Here is a 17,749-nt window from a genome sequence, read left to right as displayed (position 1 = left end):
TGAGCTCTCTCCTGAGACTGTCAGCTGGAGAAGTGGTTTCTCCATGTGGCCTAGACTCCCTCACAGTATGGTTAACAATGCAGAAACCACATCATCCTTTGTGACCTACCCATAGAAAGCACTCAGTGTCACTTCCATCACTTTGTATTTGTGACAAGCAAGTAACAAACCCACACATATTCAAAGAAAGCGGATTCGACTCTACCTGGGGATGGTGGGTAGGTGGAAGGCTGTAGAAGACCGTCCAGGACAGGAGCTGTTGTTGCAGCCATCTTTGGGAAGTGCAATTGGTCCCGTTGCTCCCCTCCACACCACCCTGTGGTACTCCATCTATACAGACCTATCACCAGGCCACAGACACTTCTTTTGTCTGTACTTTTGCACATACCATTCTCTCTGACTAGAGCAGTGGTTCTCAACCTGTGGGTCGCGACCCCGGTGGGGGTCGAACGACCAAAACACAGGAGTCGGAAAATACATATTTATTATTCAATACATTTTTAAATAAAATATGTATTTCCGATGGCTTTAGGCGACCCCTGTGTTTTGGTCGTTCGATCCCCGCCGGGGTCGCGACCCACAGGTTGAGAACCACTGGACTAGAGCATCTTCTTCTGCCTCTAGTCCCACCACCACCTGATTTTTTTAAATTTATTTCTAAAATATTTTTTTGAGTGTAGGCATTTGGAGTGCTATAAAACATGCATTTTTATATATACATATAGATTCAAAAACGAGCAATCCACATTGTCCTCCCTGTCCAAGGTGTCAGGCTTGACATACATGATAGAGATTAATGAAGTATCATGAGGATAATATGGTTCCTAATAAAGCTTCTATGTTTGGAGTGGGGTCTTAATCACGAGAAAAGCAAAGCTCTTCACATTAGTGAACTTGCATTTCATTGGAAGTACACAGTATTTTAATTTTAAAACAAATAAAAGTAATTCTGTTTGTAGGTTTCCGTTACCCCAACTTTGTCACTTCAGGTTTCAGAATTTTTTTTTTTTTTTTTTTTTTTTTTAGGTTTCAGAAATTTTAATTAAAAAAAAAAACAAAAACATATGTCTGTTTGAAATTGTACATTTATCTGCGTGATAACTAAAATTCATTTCTTCTTTGGTTGTTGCAGTGTATTAAATTTGAAGATACCATCTCCGTCTTTAGCAATATAATTTCTGCCTTGCTCTCTATACTTTCCAGCAGGCTTGACTGCACTTTCCGAACCTTCCTATTTAAAAGCTTCATATTTCATCGCTTTGGCCATAATGAATCCTTTTTCAAAATCTGTGTGAATCTCTCCTGAAGCTTGAGAAGCCTGCATCCCTTTCCTGAGTCCAGGCACGTACTTCATCTGAGCGTGAGTGCTGCAAACCCAGTCTGAATGGTCTTTGGCAAAGTACTTTCTCAAGTTCACTTTCAGATACCTCTGTCAATCCTCAGTACTCAATTCTTGTAACTTGAGCTCCAAGGCCCACTAAAAGGAATGATCTGGACCATACCTGTCCACTCACTCTTTAATTTTTGTCAACCATTTGTTTTTCTTTCTATATAATATAGTCCTTTTGTTTGTTTGTTTATTTTCAGAAAGATTAACCAAGTAAACCATTTGTTTTGAAGTCAGAAAAAAGTGTATATTCAGCACTCAATCTCTTGTCATTCCAATCATGATAGAAACAAACATATTTCTTTTGATCTATAACCCAGGATAGGAGTTTTAGTTTTTTATTTCCTCCTCTCACAGCCACTTTTTCTAGTTTATCTATAATTATTTCCTCATCATTAAGCTGAAGCTCTTTGTGTATTATTTTTGTAACTTCAATAGAATCTACACTTCAATATGTGTGATATCATGATCTTCAAAGGCACGTGTTGGGTGAAAGACTCCATCACAGGCACCAACATGAGACAGAAAGGCATTTCCCAGGTCTTGTCCACTGGGAGCTCCTTTTACAAGACCAGTAATGTCCATTACATTTAGAAGGGCAGGAATTTCACCTGCTGGTTTGTGGTACTGGCAAAGAAAATCTAGCATCTGGTAAAGGTGCTCTGCTATCATTAGGATCAATAGCGCAGAATGGAAAGTTTTTGCTGAAGCCTGACTATTGATTAATTCCCAATCCAATAATACCAATTCTCAAGGAGGTTTCAAATCTTCCAATGACCAGGGGTGGTTTAATTTTACCACTTTCCTTTTTGGGGGTCATCATCCTCAGGGCCATTGATGACACCCAGATGATGGCCAGTGGCAGAAGCAGTTGACTCCCACGAGCAGGGGTGGGGCCGGGGGGGAGTGAGAATGCAGGTCCGGCCCCTCCTCCAAGCTTCATGCATGATGGCATCTTAGGCTCAGGGGGCAGGTGAGGCTCCTGGCCGCACCTGACCCTGCAGGTCATGATTCATGCCCTGCCACCACCTGATGTTTTAATCTAACTTCTCTTTGTCCTTCAATCTCAGATACCACCTCATTCAGATACAAGTTTGTTCTATGAGAGATACAGTGTCCACCATCTCATCTTGCTTTCCTCCCTGCTGAGGTTTAGTAAAAGGTAGTTATTACATAATCCTGAGAACAGCTATATGGGTTAAAGTTTAATTTTAAGAACTGGTGTCATAGTGTCATATTGTAAACATCTTCCTAATAGTTCTAAGGAACTTCACTGCCCCCCCCAAAAAAAATGAAAAGAAAAAAGAATAACCTTTTTGAAATATATTTACTATAAAGACATCCATTGTCTATGTTTCTATACCTTCTTGTTTTAATGGCTATAATTTGTGTACCTTCAGTGTTTAGTCAGCCAGTCTTAAGTACAAGCATTTGCATAGGATGTTCTATGTTTTGTATAGCTCATTATTTCTCTCCAAGAATATGCTTTTACTCCTACTGATGTGAGAGAGAATCTCTCTGCTTTCAAAAAGACACTTGCCCCGCTGTCTCTCCTGTGAAGTGCACCTCTCTTTTTTCTGGTCCCATTGGTTCTAGAAAAGCAAATAGTTTAGCACAATTACTACCCACCTGTGACTTCCTTTCTCTCCTTGGCTCCACTGCGTTTAGCGCTTACCACGCATGGTTTTGGTCTGTTCTGAGGGTTGAATATAGGGTTCCCAACATTGTCTTGGGTAGGAAATAAGCCCTGCTGAAATACTGGCAGTGAAAGAAGCACATTTTCGTGGTGATTTTGAGGTGGTATTGATGCAGGCTTTCCAGGATTCTGGGACCTAAGCATCAGCAACCCAATGTGAGTTCTTGGCTTTGCAAAGGAAAGAATTCAAATACCAGCCAGCATAGAGTTTAAGGTAAAAGGGAGTTTATGAGTGAAGCAATGAAAAGAATAAGCTACGTCACAGAGAGAGAAGTCCCTTTTTAATGGAATTTGCTTCATTTACTGGAGTTCATTTAATCAGGGGATAGAGTATTCATTAACAGGAGAAATATTCAGGATTTTTCCTGGAGAAGAGGGTGGAGATTTCTCAGAGGAGCACTGATGGACACATTGTTTCCTTATATAGGTTTTCAATTTTTGACCATGGTGGTAGGTGTGTGGTTTAGCATGCTGATGTATTAAGATGAGTGTATAATGAGGCTAGGGGTTACCATTAGGTGAAATGGTGGATTCTAGTCATAAATCTGATGTGGGGATAGTCTTCCTTCTTCTTGACAATTTCTGTAGCTTTTATCAATTGTAGATGTTCTGCCACATATCCTATTTCTACTTTGGTTTGGGGGGGGGGTTGCTTTGTTTATTTTCATTGAATTTTTCTTTTTTAATTATATTTTAAATATTATATTTAAAGGGGTGACAATGATTGATAAGAGTACATAGATTTCAGGTAAACATATCTATAGCATTTGAACTATTGATTATGTTGTGTACCCATCACACAAAGTCAACTCATTTTCCATCACAATATATTTGTGCCTCTTTATTCCCTTCCCCCACCCCCTGCCTCCACATCGCCCTCCCCCTGGTAACTACTTCACTTTGTCTATGTCCATGAGTCTCAATTTTATATCCCACCTATGTGTGAAATCATACAGTTCTTAGCTTTTTCTGATTTACTTATTTCAGTTAGTATAATCTTCTCAATGTCCATTCATGTTGTCGTAAATGTCACTATGTCATCATTTTTATTGCTGAGAAGTATTCCCTTGTATATATGTACTACATCTTCTTTATCCAGTCATCTATTACAGGACACTTTGGTTGTTTCCAATTCTTGGCCACAGTGAATAATACTGCGATGAACATGGGGGTGCATGCGTCTTTATGTAATAATGTTTTTGAGTTTGGGGAGTAGATACCCAGTAGAGAGATTGGCTGGGTTATATGGTAGTTCTATTCTTAATTTTTTGAGAAACCACAATACTATCTTCTATAATGGTTGTACTACTTTACATTCCCATTAGCAGTGAATGAAAGTTCCTTTTTCTCCACAGCCTCTCAACACTTGTTATTACCTGTCTTGTTGTTTATAACCAACCTAATAGGTTTGAGGTTATATCTCATTGTAGTTTTGATTTGCATTTCTTTAATAGCTAGCAAAGATGAGCATTTTTTCATATATCTGTTGGCCATTTATATGTTTTCTTGGGAGAAGTGTCTGTTCAGGCCCTATCCCCATTTTTTATTTGGATTCTTTGCTTGTTTGTTGCTGTGTTTTGTGAGTTTTTCATATGTTTTGGATATTAACCCCCCTATCGAGGCTGTTGTTTGCAATATCATCTCCCATTTGGTTGGCCTATTTGTTTTGTTGTCAGTTTCTTTTGCTGTGCAGAAGCTTTTTATTTTGATATAGTCCCATTTATTTATTGTTGCCTTTACCTCCCTTGCCTTTGGGGTCAAATTCATAAATTGTTTTCTACAGCCAAGGTCCATGAGTTTAGTACCTATGTTTTCTTCTATGTATTGTTTCAGATCTTTATTTAGGTCTTTGATACATTTTGAATTAACTTTTGTGCAGGGGGACAAACTGTAGTCAAGTTTCATTCTTTTGTATGTGGTCTTTCCAATTTTTCCAGCATCATTTATTGAAGAGGCTTTCTTTTCTCCATTATGTTTTTGGCTCCTTTGTCAAATATTATTTTTCTAGATATATGTGAGGTTTTTTCTGGGCTCTTGATTCTGTTCCATTGGTCTCTATGTCTATTTCTGCCAATATCATGCTGTTTTGATTATCATGGCTCTGTAGTATAATTTGAAGTCAGGTAGTGTGATACTGCTTCATTCTTTTATCTCAGAATTGCTTTGGCTATTCAGTGTTTTTTATGATTCATTACAAACCTGGTGATTTTTTCTTCTATTTCTTTAGAAGACTGACATTGGAATTTTGATGAGAATTGCATTAAATTTGTATATTGCTTTAAGTATTATGGCCATTTTAACTATGTTGATCCTTCCAATCCATGAACATAGAATATTTTTCCATTTTATTGTGTCATTTTTAGTTTCTTCTAATAATATTTTGTAGTTTTTAGCATATAGGTTTATTCCTAGGTATTTTATTTATTGTTGTTGTTGTTGTTGCAATTGTAAAAGGAATTGTTTTTTGGGGGTTTGTTTTTTGATGTTTCATCATTTGGCGTAGAGGAAAGCAATAGACTTTTCTTTATTGATTCTATATCCTGTGATTTCACTGTATTGGTTTACTGTTCCTAATAGTTTTTTGGTGGAGTCTTTGGGGTTTTTTATATACAGGATCATGTCATCTGCAAAAACTGATACCCGTACTTCTTCTTTTCCAATATAGATGCATTTTATTTCTTTCTCTTGATGATTGCTCTGGCTATAACTTCCAGAACTATGTTGAATAAGACCGGAGAGAATGGGCAGCTTTGTCTTGTTCCTTCAGATAAGAAACCTTCATTTTTTTCACCATTTAGTATGATATTAGCTGATGATTTATCATATATGGCCTTTATTATATTGAGGTACTTTTCTTCTATACCCATTTTATTGAGTGTTTTAAATATAAAGGGATGTTGTATCTTATCAAATGTCTTTTCTTCATCCATTGAAAGGATCATATAATTTTTGTTTTTGTTTTGTTGATGTGGTGTTTTATGTTGATCAATTTACGTATGTTGAACCATCCTTGTGCTCCTGGAGTGAATCTCACTTGCTAATGATGTATTATTGTTTTAATGTGTTGTTGTATTAGATTTGCTAGTAATTTGTTTAGGATTTTTGCATATGTATTCATTAGAGATATTGGTCTGTAGTTTTATTTTTTTGTGTTGTCCTTACCAAGTTTTGGTATGAGGATTACGTTGGCCTCATAAAATGTGTTAAGGAGCATTGCTTTCTCTTCTATTTCTTTGAATATTTTGAGAAAGATAGGTAGCAAATCTTTGAATATTTGGTAGAATTCACTAGTATAACCATCTGGTCCTGGACTTTTATTTTGCGGGAGGTTTTTGATAGTTGTTTCTATGTCCTCCCTGCTTACGGGTCTCTTTAGGTTTTCCACTTCTTTGTGACTCAGTCTAGGAAGATTGTCTAGTTCTAGGAATTTATCCATTTCTTCTAGGTTGTTGAATTTGGTGGCATACAATCTTTCATAGCATTCTACTGTGATCCTTTGTATATCTATGATGCCTTTGGTATTTCTCTTCTTTCATTTTAGATTTTGTTTATATGAGTCCTTTCTCTTTTTTCCTTTGCTGCTGGGAAAATCAACAGTGTTTAGTGAATGGCTATTAGACTTTATAGCAAATTGTTTTGACATATGTTTTATATCGGAAAGAACTGAGTTTGAAGTGTAGCTTCAATAGTTGTTAATCTTATAGCTTGGTCAAGTTACTCTTTTATTCATTCAGCAATACTTACTAAGCATCCTCTAGTATTGTTCTAGGTTCTAGAAACACAGCAGTGAACAAAACAGATGTGGACATCATTCTCATGCAGTTGACAACCTAAATGGGGAGACAGCAAATGAGATGCATTACCAAAATAATTCCAAAGAGTGACAACTGCTATGAAAAAAATGATACATGGAAAATTGATAGAGAATGATTCTTGGGAGGAGAGAGCTAATTTAAATAAGATGGTCAGAGAAAGCCACATTTAACAGTTGAGCTTTGATCAGCAACATGATTGACACAAAATAACCTAGACATTCAAGGATTCAGAGCCAAGGGAACAGAAAGTTCAGGGTGTCTCAGGCAAGATTAACTTGGGGTTCAAAACAGAAAGAAGGCCACTGAGACTGGAACATAGTGAATTAGGGGAAGAAATAAGATAAATAAGCCTAGCCATATTATAGAGGGCCTGCAGGCCAAGTTTAGGAGGTTGAATTATTCTAAGCACAATGGGAGCCTACTAACTTTTATATTTATAAAATTTGATTTCTATTAACTGCTCATCATCTGACCTTTCTAAGCCTCAGTTTCTTCATCTGCAAAATTCTTGTATTAGTAGTAGCTACTTAACAGTTTTGTTAAGAAGACTCAATTTGGTTGACAACTCAATATGTATTAGGCATTATTGTTATTATTATGATTATTAAGAGTTAGGTAAGGTAAATAAAAAGAAATGTAAGACATCTTCATGCATTTAAAATTTTCATTATTGAACAGCATTAACTTGGCCTTTTTGCATTTGGGCTCCTTTTACAAATGCAGGGTAAATCTTCCATGCAGAAGAACTTCAAATAATTTAGGTAGATACTCTGCCTTCAAGGATGTGGAGCACCGCTCCTTACTCCTAAAGAGTGGGCTGGACATAATGTTTCTTCCAAAGAACAGAGTATGAAAAGAGGGGGGGAAGAGAAACTTTAGAATGGAGAAAACATATAAATACCACTTTAGCCAGGTGATCAATAGCGATAAATCATGCTGATAGCATGGACCCTTGATGTGATATGATACATTACCACTACCATTTTAACTATGTTGATCCTTCCAATCCATGAACATAGAATATTTTTCCATTTTATTGTGTCATTTTTAGTTTCTTCTAATAATATTTTGTAGTTTTTAGCATATAGGTTTATTCCTAGGTATTTTATTTATTGTTGTTGTTGTTGCAATTGTAAAAGGAATTGTTTTTTTGGGGTTCATTTTTTGATGTTTCATCATTTGGCATACAGGAAATTTGGTGGTCTTCCTCCCAAAAACATAATACCTCAGTCTAATCATGAAAAATATATATATAAGAGAAATCCAAATTGAGGGGCATTTTATAAAATACTTGACCAGTACTACTCAAAATTGTTATGATCATCAAAAAACCAGGAAAATCTGAGAAGCTATCATATCCCAGAGGAACCTAAGGAAACATGATTACTAAATGTGTTGTAGCATCCTAGCTGGGAGCCAAAAAAAAAAGACATTAGTTAAAACTAAGGAAATCCAAATAAAATACAGATTTCAATGTATCAATACTGATTCATTAATAATAACCAATTCACCATATTAATATAAGATTTGAATAATAAGGGTAATTGAGTTTGGGTATATGAGAATGCTACTATTTTCTCAATTTTTCTGTGAATCTAAGTTTTTTAAACACAATGTGGCATCTCCATCTATGTAAATTTTGGTGAAATAACTCAGGTGCTCAACACATCTGGAAATATCTATAATTATGACATGTGAATATGATGTTACAATGAGAAGTATAATAATCAGAACATACTATATAATATTCATAGTGTACATTAAAGGCATAAATTGCATAGAGACACATAGATTTCCTACAGACTTCAGTTTGCAAAGTCTACTTGCAAAATCTGGAGGTATTTCATTTTGTGACTCAGCCTTATTCTGCAGGAGAGGTAGAGGAGGACTAAAACTGTTTCATTAGATGTTATCACCTTGTTTTCTTCCCTCTAACTTTTTGCTCTTCTCAACTGGGTGTCCAAAAGGCCTCTCTGGCTTAGTCCTTCAATCCCTATCCTTGGTTGTGGCAGAAACTGTTAGCTCTTTACCAAACCATTTCCTCTTCTTCCTGGGATCACAGGTAACTTGCCTTTCCCAGTTTCTCTAAGCCACTTAGTGGCAGCGACTAAATGTGACTAAATGTGACCAGAGTTGATTTGTACCACCTCTGATCAGACTAGTTCAGAAGTGGTACATAAGATCCTCCGTGCTGAGTCCCCTTAACTTGGCCAGGTGTCCATGCGCAGGCAATGTTGAAAACGACATACAAAAGATGGGAGAACCTCCATTAATCTGTGTCCTTAACTAATTTGCAGTGCAGAGTTCTCAGGTCTACCTGTAATTACCTTAGCCTACTCTAATAAAATGGTACATTTCTACGGTCTCCTTATGTCAGAAATCTCCTCACAAATGTTTGTGAGCTAATTTCTGAAAATACATGGTCCTTACTAGGAACCCTTCAACAGATGCTCATAAGACTCCAGAGGATCCCCTCTGAAGGAAAGTCTGGTTTGATGGACTTTGCTGTCTGTCTACCAGCCTCTCTTTTAGGCAAAAGCATAAAGATCACGTGCTGGATTACTGTCTAGTTCAGTGATGGGTTACCAGAAGTTCCTCTATTTAGGGACCTGCATCCATAAAATTAACTTCTGTTTGAAATTATTTTTGATTCAGCCTGTTCTGTACTTCTGATTTGTCTCTCTGCCTCCCAACCACAACTCCTAAGGGCACAGTTGTTCAGCTGCAAGTCACCAATACCCAGCACTGTGATGAGTCCTTAGAAGGTGCTCAGGGACTTGAATTAAGTTTGGGGGCTGGGTACAGTGGTTTTTTAAACTTACTATTTTGGCCTGGAGGTTATACACTTCTGTAGTAGTAGTTATCATTAACCAACATCCAACTACAACTAATACTTAAACTCCCTTTATGGATGTTGCCAAGGCAACAGCTCTCAGTCACTAACGCACCCACCAAAGCCAGAGCAGTGCTGTGACATTTGTGTCATGTCCACAGCACTTTATGCTACATGAATTATGAGCTCTAACTGGAGGTGGAGACTCTCACAGCTCACCACCTTACAAAGTTTGATAAACATCCCTGCAATTCCGGGCTTTCCTTCAGTGCTAACATTGTGGGTGTGGGCAGTGCCCATCATCCAGGTGCAGGACTACATTCTGTACATGTACTAAAATCAAGTATTGGCTCTGTTCAAGGTTTTAAAGATTTGCTGGCTTTCCATCAGTCTAGCTTGATTTTGGCAAAGGAGGAAGAGATCACCATGTTTCTGTTTAATGTAATTTTTTGTTGTTGTTTTAAATATAAAAAGTCTAGAAAGAAGTTGTAGAGACCTTGAGGAGTAGTGGTTTAGTGAATAAGGGCAAAGACTTGGGAATTTCTTAGAATCAGATTTAATTTCAGATGCAACACTTACTAGCTTTCGTGGCACATCCATTAAACTCAATAAACTTTATTTTTCTCACCTGTAAAGAGAGAGTGAAAACAGTAACCAACTCAAAGGATTGCTAAAAAATAATGTACATGTTTATCACAGTGCAAACCATGTAGTATACAATTGATGCATATTACTCATGGTAATTATTAGCATCATCTTGCTTTACATGATTATCTTTCCCCTTAATTTTATAATGGAGTGAATTGAGGCCTGAAGAATTGAGGCCTCATTCACTTAATTGAGGAATCATTAAGTGATTTCCACAGCTAATTAAGGCCAGGGCAACAGCCATAAAACAGATTATTCCAAGTCTTACTTGGGGTTCCGCTTATTATAAGACAAAGTTCATTTCCCAGAATTTCAAGTTCTGAAGGTGTTGTAGTATTGTAGCACTCCCCTGATTTGGAAACGGGTACATTTGCTTTCAAGACTTTCATAGCAATCGTAAAAAGAGACACTTTTCCTGCCTTCAAGGTGTTTATAATCTAACCATAAGGTAAAACTTTTGAATATAGAAGGAAACAGAGGACACCCAGATCACATTCTAAGTTGGACAAACAGATAGTCTAATTTGATTTCCAAACAATTGTCATAGGATGAAGCTGGAGGTAATTTGGGACCTTTCTAATAGGTCTTGGAAGATAGAGAAAGTAGACACTCAAGACACATAAATAAAATCAAGGGAAGCTAGGGTCGGAAATGTCTCCCACCCTCAGGAAGCAGTAGGGAGGAAAGTATCCATTACTGAAGGATAATATCCATTAATAGTGAGGAAACTCTAAGTACTCAAATACCACAAAGTCCCAGAATGGACTCACTCTCAATGTGCACTCACCTGAGTCCATTCTATCTACTTCCCTGTCACAATTCAATCTGTTCCTTCTGCAATTGACTCTATTGATGGCCTTTCCAATCTCCTGTTCCTCAAGCTAGAAATGTTTGTTTCACCCAATTTCTCCTTCCTCCCCATAACAAGCCATCACCAAATTTTGCTAGTACAAAAAGAAACCTCATATTTGGAAAGTGGACTCGCCTCTCATCTCTCTGCACTGTCTTTATTGAAGCAGGGGCTTTTCCTGTACGAGGTATAGCCCAGTAGACTTCTGACTAATGATCAAAAATAAAACAATTAACACCACAGACTGTAAAGTCTGTTAGCTACTTAATAAGAGAGAAAGTTTTATTTTGTTTTTAGGTAATAAACATCTATATATGAGTGTAGAATTGGAGCTTATTTTTTTAAGTGCAGGAATAACTAAACATTTCTATATTAAAAATTATCCATCTCCTTCTAGAATTACGTATATATAAATATCTAGACCTTTAAAGGTTTTAACGTGGAATGAGAATAAATGAATGGGATATTACCTCTGAAAGACAGGTGCAACATAAACATTTCTGGTGTTTATTTAGTGCCTTCTGTATATTGAATTCTCTTTCAGGTACTATAATTTTTTAAAAGAATCTTAAGATCTTTTCCCTGCTCTGAAGGAACACACAATCTCATCCTGTTGATAAAGGATGATACTGTTCTAAATGATACAAGTTACCATTTTGTAGAATTGAGCATAAAATAAACAAATCTCCAGAACAGGACATGAGATTAATCCATGAACAACTTGTTCTACCTTCATAGCACTGTGTATTTTCAGAACATGAAAATTTGGTTCAGTCCATTTTTAAACACTTTGTCAAGTTTCAAGGTTATTTCAGGTGAACAAGCTTATCTGTAATTTCAAAATGTTTCAAATCTGTCATCCCAAAAATATAAAAATATGTAGTAGAATTTATTAGAATTTTACTTGTACTGTTTTTATATCCTTTTTTTATTGTATTCAGATATAGGAAGAAATAAATATCTTCACAATCATGAGTCTGTTTGCTGTAAGGCAACCAGGAATACTTCAGTAAATTGAATGTTTTTAAAATCAAGTTATTTTTCTTGTTACTAAAGCAATCCATGGCCTATTATGCAGAAAAAATAAAGTAGGCAAGCTAAAAAACATAAATGCTTAAAATAACCTGTTATTCATATGCATACACATTTTAAAGCAAGAACAGGATAACGTAGCATGCCATTTTGAAAACTGCTACTGTCACTTGATATATCATGAATATTTGTCCTATCAACAAACATATTTTTGTGATATTTTAACTTCATACTGCACGAGCCATAATGTTGATTCAATGATTTTCACACTTTTTGGACTTAGGAATCCTTATATTCTTAAAAATTACTAAGATGTCAAAGACCTTTGATTATTTGAGTGATGTCTATCAACACTTATCATATCAGAAATTAAAACTAGCTAGACCTGTGGTGGCACAGTGGATAAAGCATTGGCCTGGAATGCTGAGGTCACCAGTTCAAATCCCTAGGCTTGCCTTGTTAAGGCACATACGGGAGTTGATGCTTCCTGCTCCTCCCCTCTTCTCTCTCTCTCTCTCTCTCCCTCCACTTCTAAAATAAATGAATAAAAAAAGAAATTAAAACTGAAAAATTTTTAAGTATTTTATTTATTTTAAAATGTCAATAATAAACTAATTACATGTTAATATAAAATTTTCATTAAAAAATAACTATATTTCCAAAATAAAAATATGTAGTGAGAATAGTAACATTTTTCATGTTTTTGCAAATGTCTCTAAAGTCTGGGTTAAAGGAAGATAGCTGATTTCCCATATCTGCTTCTCCTTTCAATCTTATGTTTTGTAACACATTGAGTAGCCTCGAGAAAACTCACAGGGGATTGAGAGTAAGAGGGACAAATGATGTCATAGTATTCTTAGAAGAGAATTTGATCTTCCAGATTTCATGAAAGTGTCTTGGGGATCATCTTAAAAGAGTCTAGGGACCCCAGGTACCACTGATCTATGTTTTGAGAAATGCTGATCTAACCAATGCCCAAATAGGAAATACCGTAATTGTTTATAAACTGCATATTGATAGTAGCTGTACTTTCAAGATGTTTGAGAACATTATTTAATAGGCCAACCAAAAGGGTAAAATGTTGCCATTCGTTAGAATTGCAACAGAAATTTTCAGTAATTAAAAAACCATTTATTAATTACTTTGTACATAGTAGGACTTGAGGTATTTTCTTAACCAAATTCCAAAAACACTGAATTAGAATATCCTGTTTTCAATGAGAAAATAAAAAAATCCAGGACATTTAGCAATTGCTTGTGTTTCAACTTCATTCTTCCTGACTGGAAAGTCCATATTGTCAATCACAATGTTCATATTGCCTCCCCATGAGCCAGCGAGGATAGATTGCAGGGAGAGCGCAGATAAGAAGTGGAGAACGGTGGTATATAAAATCATAATTTCTTATTATATTTAATATAGACATATGATTTATTAGAGCTTAAGTGTAAGAATTTGATTTTTCAAATAATTTTCATTTTACCTGCTGAACAGTTGAATCACTATACAGTAGATCAAAATCAACATATTCACAATAGAATTGTCTATATGGTGTATGTAGTTTTTGTGTATATGTTTCTGCTATATCTTGACACCTCATTAGTTCTATACACTCGCCTTTTCACACCAATAAATACAAATACATTTATTAATACACTGGTAGGAATGGTAATAACACCAAAAAGATTCTCTTATTAAGAGACTGCTAAGCACTGAGCCAGTGCAAAATGCTTTATATGCATTATCTGTATATCATCCTTACATCAACTCTACAGGGTAGGTATTAATTGGCACCATTTTACAGAAGAAGAAACTATGACTCAAGGGGAAAGAGGTTTGCCTGACCAGGCAATGGCACAGTGGATAGAGCATCAGGCTGGGACACAGAGGTCCCAGGTTTGAGACCCCAAGGCTCATCTGGTTTGAGCAAGGCTCACCAGCTTAAGCCCAAGGGCACTGGCTCGAGCAAGGGGTCACTCTGTCTGCTGTAGCCCCCTGGTCAAGGCACAAATGAGAAAGCAATCAATGAACAACTAAGGAGTCACAACAAAGAATTGATGCTCTCATATCTCTCCTTTCCTGTCTATCTGTTCCTATCTGTCCCTCTCTCTGTCTCTGTCACACACACAAAAAAGCAAAGAGGCTTAAAGTGGAGGAAACTAGGACTGAACCAAAGCCTGTGTCCTTAACTGCTTTCCATCACCTCCACAGAGATCATATTTCATTCATCTTTTTATGCTCTATAGCACAAAGTAAATGCCAAAGGACTGAATAATAAGATGTGAGATGGATACAGTTAGCATCCCCAAGAAGTGTTGTCCTCCAGCCCAAGGTCCTTGAGCCCCTCCTCATGGAGGATGGTAACTCTGTATTCAGGTCTTGTTTGACTTGGTCCTACATCCAGTGTCTCTCTTCTGGCCCACAATCGTGACAAGCCCGGGACCGCAGCATGCACTGCGATTACTTGTCACTTTCAAAACAGCATCAGTAGTTTCAGAAAGGTTGGATTATATAATATGTTGGAAATTCATGGCATTTCTTTGTGGAGTTGACACTGACCATTGACTCAGATATCTATATCAGGTTCTGGCAATGGGTCATGTTTTAGAGGGAAAACAATTTCCTGTGAAAACATTTGAGGTAGGTGTATGATCATAACAACCCCATGATAATTATAGTACATAGGAATAAAACTTCTAAAATAGGTTGAAGTTTATAAAATACACTGAAACTTCTAAACCAAAAGTTGTCTGACCAGGTGGTGGCACAGTGGATAAAGCATTGGGATGCAAAGAACCCAGTTTTGAAACCCCAAGATCATCAGCTTGAGTGCGGGCTCACCAGCTTTAGCCTGGGATCATAGACACGACCCCTTGGTCACTGGTTTGAGCCCAAAGGTCGCTGGCTTAAGCAAGGGGTCACTTGCTTTACTGGAGCCCCTGGTTAAGGCACATAGGAGAAAGTAGTCAATGAGCAACTAAGGAGCCACAATGAAAAATTGATGTTTCTCATCTTTCTCCCTTCCTGTCTATTCTTATCTGTCCCTATCTCTGACTATCTCTCTGTCTCTGTCAAATAAATAAATAAATAACCAAAAGACTTTAGAAGAAAAATTCTGTCTATAGTTAAAAAATATTATATATAAAGCCTAAAAGTTCTAATGAGTATATACATTATTATTTATTCATACAAACTCATGAATGAAATGTAGTATACAGAGAATATATTTATTTTAATAGAAGAGAATACATATATATAGACAAGATAGCATCTTGGGCCCCTTGTCTCTGGGGGAGCTGAACCAGCATGAGACTGAGGCAAGTCCAGCACACTACACACACACACACACACACACACACACACACTTTTCTGTGCCTTCACACACACACACACACACTTTTCTGTGCCTTCACACACATACTTACACACACACACACACACACACACACACTTTTCTGTGCCTTGAGGGACATTTTTCATTAGGCCTTTCTCTGATTTTCCATTCATACTGCTTTAATTCCATACCATGTCAATCCGGGCACAAAGCCCAGTTCCTGCATCACATCCTGCTCTGCTCCACACCCTAACTGACCCCAACACACACACATAATCACACACACACAAATCCACCTAAACTCAAGTATTTTGTAAGTTTAATAACTTTACTAATGATTTGAGGATTATGAGGTTGAATTAATTTGGCACCTCATGTCTCCAAAATCACCTCTTCCCTCCTTTTATTCTTTCTCCCACTGGATTAATATGGAGATTTTCCTCTTTCACATGAGGAGAAATTCCACTCTTTCTAGCTGTCTCAGTTATCTCCCTCTCAAATAAATTATCTTGCCTTCCTAGGAGGAGCCCTGGGGAAAACATTGTATCCACATCTTCTTACATATGTACCTGTGATCCATTAACAATGCATGAAGGGTCTGTGGCTCCCGACAACCCTGTTACATATTTATGGGTTAGGTTAGTAAGGGACAAAAGTCCAGCTCAAACTGGCCTATGCACACAAGGAAACCTATGAGTTCGAAATTTTAAAGTCTAAGAGCATGCTAATCTCAGGTGAAGTTTGACCCAGGAGCTAAACTGAATCACTGGGGCCTCTCTAGGTCATCACTCAGCTCTGCTTTCCTTCTAAGGTAGGTCCACAGTAGGTGGTAGCCGCTAAGACTCCAGTCTTGGGAAAGGCTATATAGCCTAATGCAAGTTCATTATGAAGTTGATCACATAATGTTTGTTTATGCTTGGTGCCTGTGCATTGCCTGAAACATAATGAGGACCCAATAAATATCTGCTGAATTCAAAAATTTGTTTAACTGCTCTTTATTGAATGCCTTGATATTTATCTGTCAGCCTTGAGATTACAGTAGTAATCCATACAAAGTCTGTTCTCATTCAGTTTAGATTCTGCTGAATGAGCATATTAATTTCACACAGTGAAAGGACTATGACTAAATTAAACATGGCAACATAATAGATGGTGACTAAATTGTGGCAAAAGGTACCCTAAGACAAGGATAGAGAAAGATCTCTTTGAATTGAAAACATTTGAACTTAGATCTGGATGATAAGAAGGAGCCAGCTACTTGAAAATAGAGAAGAATGTTCAAGCAAAGGGGAAAGCAGAGCAAAAGGAATGAGATGAGCAAGTTTAATATATGAGAAGATTGATGACATTAGAACGTAATGAGCAAGTAGAGTGTTCTCACGTGAGGTCAGGGAGGTCTGCAGTTGCCAACTCAATGGGGAAGCCAGTGAATTATTTTCCCTATTATGTGACAACAATGTCTTATATTTGTTTTCCCATAGCACACAACATGAGCTTTACACCCAGGTGACATTGGGAAAAGTTTGTTAACCATTTATTAAGTGAATTTTGGATGCAAAAGAACTATTTTTAAACAGTTTTATGTTCTTAATACATGAATATTTTGTGTTAAGAGTGTAGGTTCTGCAGTCAGACTGCTTGGATTCAAACCTCTGATCGGTCACTTTCTACTTGTGTCATCCTGTACAGATGAATCTCAGTCGCCCTTAGAAAACAGAAATGATGAGAACACCTACCCTATAGAATTGTCGCGACAATTGAGTTTGCATGAGTAACGTAAAAAGTGCTCACAACAGTGCCTGGCATATAATAAGAATTTGATACATGTTAGCTCTTATTTTTATTTTCCTTACTCTTGTCAACAGTCTTACTTGGTACATTCTAGGGTTCTCATTTTATGGATAAGAAGACTAGTATTTGGAGAACTCAAGGAGCATGCCCAGTATCACAGAGCTACCATGGCACCATTGAAATCTGAACCATGATCAACCCACTCCAGCCTTAGGGCAACTCACCCCTTCCTATACTACTGCAGGCCCAGGGAAGTCATTACTGCCCTGTGAGTCAGGGTGATGATAATAACGGTGCAGATACCAGACAGGAGCAACACCATCAGACCAAACTGCTCTGTGGTTTTACTCCCTGGGAATAGGGAAG

The 17,749-nt window shown here is 37.0% G+C and overlaps 1 pseudogene; it reads right to left on the bottom strand.

Moving 5' to 3' along the window:
- Positions 1–1,108: 1,108 nt before the first annotated feature.
- Positions 1,109–2,207, bottom strand: LOC136388963 (obg-like ATPase 1 pseudogene; annotated as a pseudogene).
- Between the last annotated feature and the right edge of the window lie 15,542 nt (positions 2,208–17,749).

The sequence above is a fragment of the Saccopteryx leptura genome, chromosome 1 (genome assembly GCF_036850995.1).
Source record: "Saccopteryx leptura isolate mSacLep1 chromosome 1, mSacLep1_pri_phased_curated, whole genome shotgun sequence".
Lineage (NCBI taxonomy): Eukaryota > Metazoa > Chordata > Mammalia > Chiroptera > Emballonuridae > Saccopteryx > Saccopteryx leptura.
This window is presented reverse-complemented; position numbering and strand designations above follow the sequence as displayed.